General features: G+C 31.8%; 1 pseudogene; it reads right to left on the reverse strand.

Moving 5' to 3' along the window:
* Positions 1–634: 634 nt before the first annotated feature.
* LOC127713995 (coiled-coil domain-containing protein 138-like) overlaps positions 635–17,900 on the reverse strand; it is a 39,541-nt pseudogene continuing 22,275 nt past the window's right edge.

The following is a 17,900-nucleotide window of genomic DNA, read 5'->3' on the forward strand; positions in this document are numbered from 1 at the left end:
AATATGAGGCAAATATATACAAAGTATGAAGCATCCAGGTCTTCCACCTTCTAAACTATAAAGCTTTTAAGAAGTTAGGTAATGCCGCCACCGCCAGATCACTATCCCTATGTCAAGCTTTCTGCGACAAAAGTCGCAGGCGCGACAAAAATGAAATGATGCAAATAAGAACAAGAAATGAGAAAGATCAACCAATAGAACGCACTTCCGCGTCCCCCAATGCACCTCCAAGTCCTACATATATACTTTATGTCCAAGTATGTGGAAAACAAACCTTTATAACTTAGTTAATAATCTATAAAATTCAACTACAAGTCATGAAGGTTCAGATCAACAAAACTATTACCAGTATCTGATCAATTTATTCAAATAAATAAAGTATAAAATCTATCTATATCACTATGACAAATATTAACGCAAGTTTTCAAGTAATTGTAATTGCGAGGAACCTATTAAATTCATATTGATAATATTTCAAATCACATTTAAGCTAAGATCTAAAACTAAAATGCCTTCAATACTTAGTTACTATTACTTCTAGTTGATAAGTTATACTTAGACCATTCAGCTTTGGATTTAATATATTATTATTTCTCAATAAAATATAAAACCTAAATTAAGATTCATTTGAAAATTTCTTTGTATGAAATAATTACCAAATTGAAAAGGCCTATGTTTTACAAATTTCATTTGAGAACAATCTCTTATAATAATTTGGTTTTTTTGTTAAGGTATACATATAGTCATCCATTGTGAAATGCAAGCTTTGCTTTCAAGAAAATACACTGTGATAACCATTCAGTACACAAAAAATTGTGAAAATGTGACTAATGCTATGATTGTACTCCTCCAGTAGAAGTTAGATTAAACAGTATAGACTTGAGATTCAATGCAAGGAATGCTTGGTCGGTGGAACATCCACGTAATATCTCCTGGATAATACCAACGATGGTGTACACATCAAAAAATCTTTTGTTGGTTCTGAAAATAGAAAAACAGTTTTGTGAAAGCATGACACAGCTTCTTGGCACTTAAATGCAGTCAAAAAAGAGAAGAAGATACTAAAGGGCATTCAAACTCATAAGTTGGTGAATAAACTGACCAAGGCTAAAATTGAAAAAGAAAAACAGACAAACAAGAACATAAAACATATCATAGAAAAATAAATACTGAACAACAAGAATCCCATCAAGAACCTTGAGTGATCTCAGGTCCTCAGAAAGGGTAATCAAATCCTGATGTACAGGTGGCACCTGTTGTGTGGCTCTTGTTAATTCAAACCCAGTTAGCTTTATTATTGTTTACAGGATTATAATTAAATATGAAAACTTTCTTTAAGGATTTATACAATAACCTCTAAATAACTCCTTATAAAATTAACGTATTGGCCTATAGCACAGAAAAGGATTAAGTATATGTAAAAAGGAAACGTTAAAATAATTGAACATTACACACAGTTTTGCAAAAAAACACCTGGCAAAAATCTAAAGAAAATTTGTCATATAAATTAAATATGAAATTTCTAGTGATAATTTCCTGCCATTTATTTTAACAATTGAGTGCATTCAAACTACTACTACAGTTGTATAAATTATAATGCTGACCTTTCCTCTTCCCTAAAAAATTTAAAAGGAACTTACTTGAATTTGGATAATTTCTGAAGTATTATACTAAGTTTTTCCAATAATTTATTGTCTTGTGTAGGTGCTCTCAGTACCATAGCAACAGTTCTAAACCACTGCTCATTTCCACAACTCTCTAGGAATGGAGTCTGGAACGGTGTATCGGCTGATAACTGTAGGAAGATATCCATAGCAGCGCCCATAAATGCCTGAAAGTTTAAATTAGAGTCATTCAATATCCTCTAGCAGTCCATTGTTTAATAACTATTAATAATTTTCTCAATAAGGTTAATATAATTAAATTTACATTTATCTGCCTGCCTACTGTCATTTACAAGTGCTAACATTTTAATATTTCATCGTCTTTCAGAAAAAATAATGAAAATGTTGTTTGCTATCTGTAAAAACCTAATAATTTCACATACAAAAAAGCACTATAATAGACTTATCATGCAACTCTTATAACATGTTTTCATATATATTTAAAATCTTCCAAATGCTTTAATAATTTGAAAACTCAACATTTTTCAATCTGTTAAAGATAGCATATATAAGTATTTGATTAAAAAACTGAATCACATCGAAATGTCTTGTTTGCATTTCATTGCTTTACCTTACTTACAGTATTGTCACTTTTTTTTTAAACTAGTGAAATTTTTTCCCAGAGCATCTAAGTTTAACCCAGAAAACCTGACCAATGGGCAGAAAACAGTCAAAGGCTACCAATGGGTCTTCAACAGAGGCTGGAGGGGGGCTTCAGCTGGCCCCTTAACAAAATATATACTAGTTTAATGAAAATGGACGTCACACCATACTCCAAAAAATGTTTGTTTTGCTCAATATTTTTTTATTGTAGAGTTTTTTGGACAGTGTGTCATTTCACATTTGACCATTGTGTTGGCTTTTTTCTCAGACTTATGGTTTTTAATTGTGTCTCTGTATCTCCTCATCCTTTGATATATTTACATCATATAACCATACCTTATTAATAGGTTTTAGATACTGTAACACAACTGGCGTAGCTTGATAATACAGGAACAATTCTTTACACACGTCTGATTTCAGATCATTCTTCAAGACATCGAATACATGGGCTACCAGATCAACTGTTTAATAAATACACAAAACATTAAATACATGGGCTACCAGATCAACTGTTTGATAAATACACATAGTTAACATTAGGAAGAAAAACTACATATATAGTGACCTATTGTTGCCTACATCCTCATCCTTTTGTCACTGGTTGATAGTGGTCTCATACCACATCTTCCTATCAGTATGCATCTTAAACAAAATCCTAAAATCATATATCCACTAAAAACCAATATTTCCTGAATCCAACAAGAATAGGTATGCATGATGACAAATGAATCCACAGTATAAAAGGCATGTGCTTAAATATAATAGGTGTAAGTCTACAGAACATTGGTTATTTGCAAAATTGAAAGGTCATTATCTATCAGTAAAGTATTGGTCAAATTTAAATTGAGAATTGAAATGGGGAATTATTCAAAGAGACAACAACGAACCAAAGAGCAGAAAACAGCTGAAGACCACCAATGGTCTTCAAAAAACCAACAAAATCCACACCCTAAGGCGGGCTTCAGCTGGCCCCTAAACAAGTTAGAAGCAAAAACTAAATTTTCATTTGATCACAGCATATAGTCTGATATGTTTGCTTCTAACATTGTATATAAATCTTGTATACGTAAATTATCAGAAAGGACATATGGCAGAATATTCAAATTTACTAAGATTTTTTATCCTTAACTGATTTTCAAACATAAACTCAACTTACCTTGTGATAGAGTTTTAAGTATAATGAGAGAGGACAAGAGCCTAACATGTTGGTTACAACTTCTAAAGTAGATGCCATCTTTTGATTTGTCTAGCTTTGTTGGTGACAAAGGGAAATCACTCTTGTCACTACTAACATCCATAAACTTGACTGTTTTAGATCTGTATAATTCTTCTCCTAATCGTCTAAGTGTTGATGATAGGTTAGATTTCTGTAAAAACAACAGGTCATTAAAATTATAAAATTGTTAATTATTGCTTTATCCTTTATCAAAATTGATTTTGATATTGACACTTCTCTTCAATCCATAAGATGCTTTACTTATGATTCTGGCTCTGGAAACTTTTGAAAATGGGCAAAAGTTGATGACTGCCTTACCTATGTAAAATTTGTATAAATTTAAGGTAATAAATTTGAGCCTTAAAAGAGACATTTTAAAATAATTTTAAATTATTTTTTGTGGTCTCTTTTTAAAATAAAATGCTCCGCTGGGCGCAGCTTGATACGACCACAGAGGACGAACCCTGAACAGTTGGGGCAAGTATGGACACAACATTCAAGCTTGATACACACTGAATTTGGATTGTAATTAGATATTTGACATAGCATAGATTTCTGTGACAGAATGAATGTGGTCTAAGAACTTATAAATTTTTAATTTACCTATTCAAACCATATCATTATTATTTGCTTTTATATATAAATCAGAAATAACCAATTTAAAATTAAAAATTTTTAAGAAAAAAAAGGAAAAAAAGGAAAAAAAAATCCCTCCCCCCAAATTTTTTGAACCCCTTTATGATTCATCACCTCCAAACTCAATGCCAGCCTTCCCTTTGTGGTATGGTACCTTGCAGTACAATTTCAGAGAGATCCATACACTTGAACACAAGTTATTGTCTGGAAACTAGAAAAATGCTTGTTTTTTGGCCCCTTCTTGGCCCAAAATTCCTAAATGTTTAGGGCAATTACGCACAAACTCAAACCAAGCTTTCGCTTTTTGATATGGAACCTTGTAGTACAATTTCATAACGATCCATACACTTACACACAAGTTATTGTCCTGAAACTAGAAAAATGCTTGTTTTTTGCCCCTTTTTTGGCCCCTAATTCCTAAAATTTTGAGGCAATTACCCCCAAAATCAATCCCAGCCTTCCCTTTGTGGTATGGTACCTTGCAGTACAATTTCAGAGAGATCCATACACTTGAACACAAGTTATTGTCTGGAAACTAGAAAATGCTTATTTTTTGGCCCCTTTTTGGCCCCTTATTCCTAAACGTTTTGGGCAATTACACTAGACAAGTTATGACTGGAAGTTTCAAAAATGCTTATTTTTGGCCTCTAATTCCTTAACTGATGGTACCATAACCCCCAAAATCAATCCCAACCTTCCTTTTGTGGTATTGAACCTTATGGTAAAATTTCATAGAGATCCATTCACTTAAGCTAAAGTTAGAATGCGAAAACCAATGTGTCTTCGGACGACGACGACGCCAACGTCATACCAATATACGACCGCAATATAAAAATGTGAGTCTTCATAACTTGAAAGAGACCTGTACGGCACAGTTTTTTTATTCAAGGTCTGTGGTTTTCTCAGGGCACGCTGGCTTCCTCCACGAATAAAAACTGGCTGCCATGAAAAAGCCAAAATGTGGCGCTTAAAAGTGGTGTTTAAACACCAACAATCAATCAATCAATCAACCACAACAAAGGTATTCAGCTTCTCTGGTGAAACAAACATTTTTGCAATGGATCAAACCAAATTTACATTTTTTCCCCTACATTTCAATTTTCAGTTATCTCAATCACTAGAACAATTGCTTATTTACATATGTTGTGCAGTAATTATTATTTCTTGCCAGATACATATGAATGATGCATTTATGACATACCTGTTTGCCTGAAGCTTGCTCTACATTGATAAGGGACCAGTAAATAAATTGTAAACAAGGGAGACTAATCCTGAAATTATTTGGAGGGAATTCTCTCAACATATCAACCGAGGTAGGTAAGATCTACAAAATATAAACATACCAATTATTGTTAAAATTTAAATATATTTAAGAATTTCAATTTCAATTTTTTCACATTTTTACTATTGATTTGAATTTAAAATAAGAGACTGTCAGAGAGACAGCGAACCGGATTTTCCCGTAGAGGTCAAACCCTGAACTGTTGAACAAGTATAGACAAAACATTTAAGCTTAAAACAGCTCTGAATTTGAATTGTGATAATCTTTCAAGAACCGTAACTCAATTTTTTAATCTTTCAAGAACCATAACTCCTGATCGGTAAAAGTGAAAATCGTGAAAATCAGTTTGACCTCTATTTTGTCATCAGTAACAACATGTTAAAATTTAATAAGCATTAGTTGAACGGTTCATCAGTAAATGTACAGACACAACATATTTTCAATATTTCAAGAATCATAACTCCTGAACTGTAAAAGTGAAAATCGTCATTATCCAATTGTACTGATATTAAAAAACATATCTATAATTCAATGAACCACCTGTGATATTTTCATCTAAAGTCTTAAGAAAAATTCTTTTTTCATTGACGTAAACCCTCCATTTCAATAAATTTTATTCATAGGACCTTTTTTAAAAAGATCTTGCTATACTTTTAAACTCTTTCCAGTATGTACTCTGTTGATGAGAACCTTTCTATAGCTCTGGTTGGTTGGTCTGTCACAGCGTATCTTAAATATGCATCACATATCAAGTCAAGCAATATACCCATGATGTCATAACTACAGGAACTGGTGGAAAACTGGAAAAAAGGGTATAACTTGATATGATTTTTGGTGTTTTAACGCCACTTTAATGCACCACAATATGCTATTTCGTGGCAGTCAGCTTTTATTGGTGGAGGAAGCCGGAGTTCCCGGAGAAAACCACCGACCTTTGATAGGAAAACTGACAATCCTAGTCAAATAAGATTGGAGTCAAGTGCACCCGCACGCGCGGGGTTCGAACTCTTAACCTCAGTGTTGACTGGCTAGTGATTACAGTAGTAACTACTTAGACCACTCAGCCACCGAGGCCCTGAAAAAAGTATAAAGAATCAATATGAGGAAGTCTAAACCAGCTTTCTGACATTGTTCCTATCAAGAGAACAAAATTAGGGAATACAGATTAAATCAGTTTCTAATAGTATTCTTTTCATCAGAGCTTAACACAAATAAGATTCAAAGGAAATACATTTTTTTTTAAACATCTGATCAATTCTTTACAGCAAAAAATTTAAACTTCAATAAATTTTTCATTGTTTTCAAAAAGTAGAAATTATTTCTTAGTTATCTCCCATTGATTAAAAACATTATTTCTTTTGTACTCACTTTTGCTGTGTATTTAAATTTTTAACTTGTAACCATGGTTATATATATAAAAACATACCAAATTAAAATCTCAAATTGTTGTGCTGTCCAAAATCATGGCTTTCAATAATTTGTTTATGTTTATTTCTATTTTTGGTTGATTTATTGTGATATTGGAATAAGAAATTTATTGTTTACATTTATTAATATATGTGTATATTTGACCTAATGGGAACCAAATTCTCTCCCATTTCTTAATAATTTGATTTTGGATGTAACGCGTCTTCTGATTGGCTGACAGTGTTTTGTATAGCAGCTCATAGACGTAATTTCGTCATGTGACCGTGACGTCTTCAATGTTTTTTCATGATTTACTCCAGCTTAAAATCGAGTTTATAATTAAATTATAAGGAATGAATGTAATATTTTTTCTGTACTATTCGAAATAACATAAAAAATGTGATGCACACTTTAAAACAACCTGCTACAGTTGATATAAAACCTAAATCAATTGAATTCTTATCATCAAATGAATTAAATCAGCAAATGAATTTGTACTATTTACAACAATTACAAATTTATTTTTTGGGTTATTTCCCCTGGATTAAATTTCACTCTTGATCATTTAGAACATTGATATTGCCCTCTAGATGTCCCTTGATACTTTTTAATGTTAGCTTGCTGTCTCATTGATACAATCAATTTATTTTTCATTTCACAGTTTTGTCAAAGTTTGCACAAATAATCTTTATGAAATTTGAACTTTGTTGAAAATTTATATTACATGTGGATAAATTTTTATCAAGGAAATCAACGAATTTGATAGCCCATGAATAATAAAGTATCCCCAGTAACTTCTTTTTGATAATTATTCGTTTTCCCTACTTTCAACATGTCAGTTACCTTTTTCTCCTTCTGTACTTTGTCTTCCCTTTGTTGTCATTTCTGTTTAGGTACAGCAGTAGATAAGGCTATATTACCCAGTACTACTTCCTTCTGTCTTTCTGTAAAGTCTTGCTTTCTCTAAAAAAAAAATTAGATAATTGTATATGTAGTAAGTTGATTCTAATATCTATACTTTAATCATATTAATGCTTAGAAAAAAATTGTGAAAAATAACAAATGAAAAATGTGGTTGCAGCTTTAGGACTAACATGACTAAGCTAAACAACAAAAAATCTCAAAATACAAAAAAATAAGACATTTTTTTGTACATGGTATTGATTCTGTAAAACATTGCTCTTTTTAGTGTTTCACTATTATCTATTTAAATTCAAAATTACAGTACCGAACAATAATTTAAAGATCCATGTATTATTCCTAAACATTTTCTGTTTTTTTCCTTGAAACACACAAAAAAATCTCTTTTTTTGTATTTTTGTTAGTGTTTGTGTGTATTTTTTGAGAGTGACATATTGTGAAATTTGTTGTGTATTAAAGGGGATTTATAGTCTAAAGCCTGCTTTTCAAACCTATACAATATCCATATAAAATGAAATAGTGTAAAATGAATTTAATTCTATCTAAGAGAAAAACAAGATGATGATAGCAAAGTAACCACTGTAAATTCAGAAATTGTTGTTTACATTTATTATTGCAATTTTTGTAGAATGGACAAACATGCAAGATTAATTATTACGATTTTAGGAATATCTGCATACTGATGTATGTATCAGATATAAGAATGCCAGTTTTTATTATTGAGCTACTCACCTAGACACATTTTTCACAATAATTTCTGAATTTACAGTGTACTGATTTTTTGGCAAGAACTATAAGATGCAAGATTTCAATATTTGCATAATGCTACTGTTTCCAGTAATTCATAACACCTAAATTGGCGCCAGTTCTTACCTGTAAGTTTGTTAGTCTGGCTTGAACACTGACAGCTTGTTTCTCTAACTTGTCATGCTGACTTTGTAATGTCTCAAACTGAAAAGGGGTATCAATATATGAAAAATAGTTATTACATTTATAAAATTAGTTTTAGGCTTCATTCCTATGAAAAATGTCTGTTATTTAGCTGTTTTATTCAAACCTTCAATTTAAGTGTTCAGGAAACAAAAACAGGTTATTTAGCTGTGGTATTCAAACCTTCAATTTAAGTGTTCAGGAAACAAAAACAGGTTATTTAGCTGTGGTATTCAAACCTTGAATTTCAAGTGATCAGGAAATAAAACAGATAACACCACAGCATATCTCATGTGCCATTCTAAGCAGTCATTTTTGTCTTCTTTAGTTTGCTCATGGTTATCTATCTGATTGAAATTAATCATGATGATGGCATATGATGTTTTGCTAAACTTTTGTATATGTTTAATTATAACCCCCCCCCCTCCTCCTAATTAATTTATGTAAATATGAGAAGATATAGTATGCTTATCAATGAGACATCTTACCACCAGAGACCAAAGGACAAAGATGTGAACAACTATACATTGTAGGATCCAACAAATAGGAAAACTCATACTGCAATAAGTTATATAAAGCCCAAGGAATAAAAAAAAATGTTAAAACCAATTGCCTGATTTAATTAGGCTACCTAAGAAATACTCATGTTTATCTCCCTATGATTGATTGTTGTTTACCTTATTTCCAGTGAAAAAAATATTCATGCATATATTTCAGGATGAAATTCTCCAATTTTTTTTTAATTAGATTGTACTGAAAGTGTAAATATTTTAGTGACATATCAGTTACATATAAGGGTTATGTCAACATGCATATCAGATCCATCTTGTGATTGATAACATGAGAGTACAAAATAGTTTATCTGTTGACAGTAAATACATGTATACTGATAAACAGGATTATGTTCATGTTCAATAACAGTCCTGGACTATGTACACTAATCACAGCATTAACAAGTGATATAACCTAACTCTGAAGTAGGTGAAAATTTTGTATCAACAGTATTCCAATCTCATAAGAAAAGTTAAAATGAAAATTTGTGTTGTCTTCAAAAATTGCACATTGCTTCACAGTTTCTTATTATGACACATTATAGCAATATTAAAGATTACACAAAAATAATGTTGGTAATTAATTACTTCTTTCCCTTTTCAGTTTTGATTGAGGTATGAAAGTTAATTTGAATGTGTATATGACTCTCTTTTTCCGCTTTAGAATGCAAAGCCCTGCTATGCAAATAACTAGAGGCTTCAAAGAGCACAAAACACAAAAGCACACACTGGAAAATATATGTCATTTTGTAATGTATTTTTACAGTTGTTTATTTGGAGAATTTATATAGTTGATCAGTTTCCTGTTTCCTTTCTATGTATTATAATTTTCAAGAAAATATCGAAAACAGCAAAAAAATATCATTTAAGGGCATTAAATTTAGTCAATTGATAGTTTTTGTCATTTTTTTTATTTTTAGATCTAATAATGCACATCATTCTTGCTGCTTTCATTCTATCTCTTATATAGTTTTCAATATAATTGCCAAAAACACAATATGTATTAATATCATAATTTAAGGGTAATAACTTTTAAAAGGAGCCCACTTACATATTGACTTTATTAGATCTATATGATTTGTAAGTAGATCTTATCTTGATGATCATTTTTGCAGTTTATTGCTTGCAGTTTCTCTCTATATTTTATAATTTGGTAGATGATAGTCTAATAGGGGTGAAAAATAGAGAATAATACATGGCAAAATCCGTATCACATGCCGTATCATCCTGAGATACCAATATCAGCCCGAGGGATGATATTGGTCGATGTTGATACGGCATGTGATACGGATTTTGCCATGTTTTATACACTTTATCATGTTGTTTATCATATATTTAAATAGGAGAGTACATCGGAACTGCTTACTGATTCAAAGCACCTGGGTTACCTTCAGATTTATTTTTGCCATGGGTTTAACAGCTTTATCAAATATAGGAACTGCTTTTAAAATTATTCATCCGAAGCACCTGGGTTAACTTGCAATTTGCGTCCTGTAGTCCATAGAAATATTTTGTCTATTGTATTTTTTTTTTTATTTGTGTTTTGTTTTCATAGAGTTCTTTTTGTCCTACTTTAGTTATGTTGTACTATACATATATACAAAATTAGGTCAATGTCAGAAAAATATAAACTTTTTTGTACGAGGCTGAGAAATTGGGGAAGGGCGTTTTACCAATTGACATTGACCTAATATTGTTTTTATACTGATTTAATTTCGTGTGCCTGCTAGAAAATATGAAAGTTCGACGTCTGTGACGTCACATGCAAAACAATGACGTCATTCAAAAAAAATGCTGTAATGACCGTTCCATTTTTGGACCCATTGAAGAAAAATATTTCTCTAATTTTTGTGCCATTTTCATATTTCCGAGTAGGGGTGTAATAAAGGGTAGACATGCGATAAAGGGTGTGACAAAGGGTCTGCATCAAAGTTGAGTGATACGGATTAACCAGCAGGCTATTTATCAAATATTCAAAACTACTGTATTTACTACTTAATATATGATAAATATCTTTATCATATATTTAGTACTAAATACAGCAATTTTGTATATCTAAAAAAGGTTCTTTTTTCTAGTCTGTATCACCTACCCTGTATCGTATTCCCCATATCCCATAGCTAAACCTGTATCGCATACCCCGTATCGTACCCCTTTCAGAACTTCTCATATGTTACTATCCGGAACTTTTGGGATTTTATTGTCGGTGGCAGACGACAACCACTGTCATGTCCAGGAGTCCCCATTCAATTGAGATGGGAGAAAGAGTAATGAACGATCTATCAAAGGACATTCTTCAATTAGAAGATAAAATCAATTTGCGTGATGAAGAAAGGGAAGCAACAAATGCCTTCTTGGCGGAGATGTGGAATGGAAACACAGTCAGAAAAACAAAAACAGATGTAGGAAAATTCAAAAATTGGTTGTACAGAAGAGGAAAGAGAAGTGGAAAGCATTCCTTCCTCCGAGTTAGATTTGTTCCTTGCAAGGTTCTTTATGACCGCTAAAAGGCCGATGGTGGAGAATATGAGCCTGACACTCTAAAATCTATGCAGGGCAGTCAAAATTGATATTTGGGGGGAAAAGTCTCGACAGTAAACTTAATAGAGGACAAGGAATTCAAACATTCAAGGGACGTGCTGACTTCTAAAAGGAAATATCTGCGCCAACAAGGAAAAGGAAACCGGCCCAACCAAGCAGACCCATTTACTAAAGAGGAAATAGACATGTTGTATCAGAAAGGATTATTGGGTGGAGGCAAGTACATACATTTTTTCCATGTTATGAAATCCTATCATTTATAAACATGTATGCTGGTACTAAAAATAGATATATAAGGTAAAAAAAACATGTAGTTTAAAAAAAAAAATGATTATCCATGTCCATGTTTTATGCATTTGGTTTAACAAGTATCATGAAGCAAACAGGAACATTTCTGGTCCTCAGCAAAAGATGTTAACGCCATCTGTGATGAAATATTTATGTACAACTCATAGATGTGTCCATCTGTCTGTTTATGTGTCCATCCGTCTGTTTGTATGATTAAGGTTTAGAGGGTTTGGAGTACTTAGTGCTCTAGATATACTCATTTCCGAACCCCAATGTACCATACACGCCTACACATACTCAATACTCTTAAAAAATACCGAAATATTGTGTACAAAAAAGGGGGTTATACCGCAATAGTGTATATTTATATACACCCTATGCCTCATATGTGCAATTTGATTTTTATTAAATATATCATTTATTTTTCAGGAAATGCAAAGTCCTCATCGAACACTGTATTTCTAAACAACAGCATGTATTTTGGGATAAGATCTCGTACAGAGCATGAACATTTAAGATGGGGTGACCTGGAGCTCAAGACAACTTCGTGAGGTGAACGATATTTGGAATACTCAGAGAGGGCCACTAAAACAAGGACGGGAGTTAACAGTGATTCAAGAGCATTCCCCCCAAAGATGTTTGAAGATAAAGGTAAATGTTTTAACCATAGACCGTTTTTAAATACAAAACGTACTTCTTGTCTTATAAAAATAAGGAGATGTGGTATGATTGCCAATGAGACAACTATATATCCACCAAAGTTCAAATAAAAGATGATGTAAGCAATAATAGGCGACCGTACGGCCTTCAACAATGACAAAACCCCATATCGTATAATCAGCTCAAATAAAGTGGATGTAAAAACACATCCCCACAGAGACGAAAAGGGACAAAACAAAACAGCACATAAACTAAATACTAAAATGTGCCTAAATATGGATTATTATTATTATTTTCAATTTCAGGAAATCAAAGATGTCCAATCCAGATGTACTTGTTGTATGCTCAAAAGCAACCTGTAAATATGAAAGGAGATGAGGCAAAGTTTTATGTGGGAATATTAAAACAACAAGGCATCCAGCGGTGAATGGTTAAAAAATATGGCAATGGGTAAAAACACAATTGCTAAAATAGTTAAGACGATGGAAGAGGAAGGCGGAATAAAAGGACGAAAAGTGAACCACAGTGCAAGAAAGACTGGCATAACTACTTTAATACGCAATGGAGTCCAGGATACATTGGTGCAGCAGCACTCAGGTCATAAAAGTTTGGCATCAATCAATAACTATTCTAAAGCATCAATTAATCAACAGAGAGAAATGTCTTCTGTCCTTACAAATTTCAACAAGACCAATACAATTGCTGAAGATAGTACAATAACTTGTTTTGATGATATTCCAAATGATAATGAAGATCAGTTCTTATTTCACACATCTCAGGAAATCGTTGAAACTGCTTTAAATGAAATTGCTAACTATGAAATAGTACAAATAAATCGCAATACAAATGCTACAATCATTACTCCAGAAGTTCTGTTTAAAACAATTTCTAGCACTACTGCTGATGTTGACAATTTTCCTAATATAGATATTGCTCAAGGTTATAGACAGCAATGTTCTCTTCCATCTATTTTGAATAATGCAAATATCAAAGGTGACGTAATTATAAATTACATGCATCCAAATGAGGGCCAGAAGGAAAATAAGAAACGAAATACTTGCAAGAGAAAATGGGTGATTTATGACACAGATTCAGACTAGAATTTTCATTACAAAATTATCAAAAGACCCATTTTCTTTTTCAAGTATTTTGTTTAACACTACATGTACATGCTATAACTTTGTTGTTTTATGATCCTTGATGTGATATTGTTTTGTTATCAAATTAAAAAGACGTTATACTACAATATTTATTCATTAGTATTATCATCAGAGTTTCATTTGTTGAAATTCCAAGTCTAAGGTTTTAGTTATTATAAAGGATGAGGTTGCACAAACTCCTAAAGTAATCATGATATCAGTATATATATATATTTCCCTTGGAAAAAAACACATTTTAGCTTCAAGCACTTACCTGAAGAAATTTTAGTAAATAAAGTATGCATACCAGTATATATTATAGTGCAGCTTATATAATAAGTACCATGTCGAAAATGTGTAGTTCATATACAGATATATATATAGGAATCCCTCTGTCTCCATAGTCTTTGAATAGATGATATTTGGTAACATTGTTGTCCACATTTATGTAGGAGGATCAGGATGGGATTAACAGAATAGAGAATAAAAGGCAAAATTGGCTAAAAAAATACACAATAGAAAAAATAGACCAGAAAATGAGGAAAAGAGACTAATAGGGTGCTAGAACATAAAAAATAAAGAACAGGCAAAATTTATAAAGAATAGAGAAAATGGCCTACAAAATGAAGGAATTCAGAAATGAAGGACCCCCATACACACCCTAATGCATACAAATGAGATTGCAGTATAATATGAAAATAAAGTTCACAGTGAAACTTGGTTAAACTTGACAACAAATATTGGGAAGATGGGTTGTATTCTACAGCTGACAGTATCATTTGTGAATGTATTTAAGTACATGAAAATACATCAGGGTTAAAAATATATTATTTGTCAGTTTTATAGGTCTATTGAGCATGTTATATGTTATTAGACATTACGATGTGGATGTATTGTTCAATATGAACGATCCCGAATTTTGTTATGACTATCATGTAATGAGTGGGATAAGCAAATAAGGAAGTTTATGAAAAAAAATCAAGTCAGCTGAAAACTACATATTCTCATATATTTTTGGTCGATTAACAGATTTAAACAAAAAGAATAAATCACGGACTTTTAATAGATCATACATCTAATTCTATTTAAATATATGATAAACAGAATAATACATGGCAAAATCTGTATCGCATGCTGTATCACCACTCGACCAATATCTGCACTTGGGACTGATATTGGTTTCTCCTGGTGATACAGCATGCGATACGGATTTTGCCATGTATTATTCTATATATATTGTCAGGGCAATAACTCTTATAATATTCTATATATATGGCAATTTCAGTGATGCACTAGTTGAATCATCAACAATGATAAAGGATGATTAAAACAGATAGCAAGTGATAACAAATGCTCTCATGGCTCATTGTGCCAGGTGAGCAAAAAATTGGGAACTAAAAAGTTTGTTAAAACCACTGATAAGCAATTTATCATCTTGATAACCAACTTACATCTTTTTTCATGGCATCATTTGCTTTTACTAGTGTTTCAAAGTTGTCTTTCAATCTTCTGTTTTCTTTAATTTTCTCCTTTAATTGTATTTCTATCTTCACTATCTCTTCTTTGTATTTCTGTAATAGAATAATATTAAAAGTTAACAGATAAACAACAAAAACAAAAACATTGGTACCTCCTCTCCTTCTGAAAGTATCGACCCCAACTTTATTTTTTGAGCTGGATGTGGTAACTTTTATCAAGTATTTTTACCACAGCTCTATTCATATGCCTTCAGAACCCCTTAAAAGAGAATTTAGTAAAACATACTATAAAGTAAAGACAGAATGTCATATTGAACAAATATCTACACATTCCAAACCTTAAATGACAACATGCAGATTTTCCTGGTTTCCTTCACAGAACTCTGGTTGAAAAGTTGACATTAAGGTTTCTGTGTGTTTTCCAAGATTTATTACCTACATGCAAACTGCTTTAATTCAGATCTATATGATTTGTCTAGATAGGCTACTGTCTATAAGTTTTTACAATCATTCCTTTGTATGTTATACTTCATTGGTTATAGGTGTAATACCACCATTGATTTTCCCCTATTACGACTATTAGTCTTTGTTAAATTTGCATTTTCAAAAAAATGTGCAGAATTTATCTCTGTTTCAAATAAAGAAATACTTGGCATGAGTAAAGTTTTATCCTGTCCAGTACTATAGACAAAATGTCACATAACATTTCATTGCATATAAGAAAATAACCATCAGTGGAAGTTAACCAATCAAATTTTCACCTCTTTTTTATCTGTGTACAAGCTTGAGTGACCATGTAACCTCAAGTTTCCAAACTATTCTATAGAAACACCAAATAAAAAACTACTGGTGCTTTGAAATACCCAAGATATATGTTTATGATTCAGAATTTTTTTACTGCAATGAAATGTAGGATTATTTACCTAGAACTGTCAAATTCAAGGGAATATTTTTAAAAATAGTTTTTCGCATGCAATCGTATGTAACATACTATGATTTGGTGGTATTATACATGAAATCATTTATAATGAATATATAATAGACAACAAAATCTGATTCCAGTTCCTCCTCATATTGATAGCAGGTGCCAAATAGATCATATTGCCTTCCACAAACACTATTCTTGAATTGGCGTTCTGTGTTGTTTTATAGGACTAAAAAAAATTTTGTTGAGTACTTAAACTTATGGTTCTATACAAATTGTAATGATTTCTTGTCCAATAAGGTGTAAAGAAAACCCCAAAAGTACATCAATATAAATTTTCAAGTATACTGATCATCAATTGGACACATGTAATCAAGAGTTGATGTCATTTGTTGATATTTTATCATCTAGCTGGATACATTTTAAAGGTTAACATCCTGTTCAAAATAAAAGGAGATCTTTGATTTTTGTTAAATGTATCTATCACATATTTAGAGACAATAACAATATGGTCTACCTAAATAAATTCAAAATTCTACTGAAGCTATACTACAGAATTGAATAGAATAAAAAAAATTTATTCTATTCTATACTACAAGCCTGAGGACTGTTAATAGAGGAGTGTCCGTTTTCCATTTTATGAATAAATTGCCCAGCTTGACCTAGGGTCATTCTGGTGAAAACATGTCATAGGACATTGTGACAGGAAGATATTTGACCATTCACATTTATCCATCACCGTAAATGCTGTAAACTGTAATATGAAGGACTATATTGGTCTGTTTACATTTTTGAATATGTCTTCAATCGGCTCTGCTTGTATGGCACAAGAGAGCAATGTTTGTGGAATTTGTGAAGAGTCAACAATACTGAAATGGATATGTATAGAATGTGATTTATATTTATGCCACAACTGCTATATGAAGTTTCATTCAAAAAGCAAAACACTGGCATACCACCTTGTAATGGACATATAGAATATGGGACAGAACAAATGTTGGACAACATTCTAAAAGTCAGGGTCAAAGAAATTATTTGTGAAGAAACGGAAGATTGCTACCAAAAATGCAGTATTTTTTGCCTGGATTGCAATAAACCAATCTGCTCCAGTTGTGTAATAATATGTCACAAAGACCATGACCTACATAAGCTGAGTGAAATTTTCGAGCAAAAAATGTCCAAGCTGAAAGACATGAGAATTAAAAGTGAGGAGAATTTATCTGTATGCAAACATGAAGAGCAAGAACTGCAAGTTATGATTTCCAAAGGAAGTAAACAATTTAATGACACAAAGAGTGAAATTTTGAAACACCAAAAATTGATTATAGATCGTATACAAGAATATTCTGACAGCCTTTTAAAAGATGGAAAAAAAAGTGGAACTTTACAAGAGAAGCAATTAGTAGAGAACTAGAACTTATCCAAAAAAGTAGTCAACAAACAAAAGATCAGAGGAAAAAAATAGAGCAGATTTTAAATCCCCATCAAATCTCAGAGATTCTTACTCTAAATTTGTCACCTATCCCTAAAATGTTACCGTCAAACACTGTTTATCAAATGTCATTGCAACAGGCTAAGTTTAAACCTGGTTATCTATCAACTGAAAAATCAGTACAAAGATTCATATAACTATGGATTCCTCTACAAATGTCCTAACTA

The sequence above is a fragment of the Mytilus californianus genome, unplaced genomic scaffold (assembly GCF_021869535.1).
Source record: "Mytilus californianus isolate M0D057914Y unplaced genomic scaffold, xbMytCali1.0.p SCAF_9, whole genome shotgun sequence".
In the NCBI taxonomy this organism is placed as follows: Eukaryota; Metazoa; Mollusca; class Bivalvia; order Mytilida; family Mytilidae; genus Mytilus; species Mytilus californianus.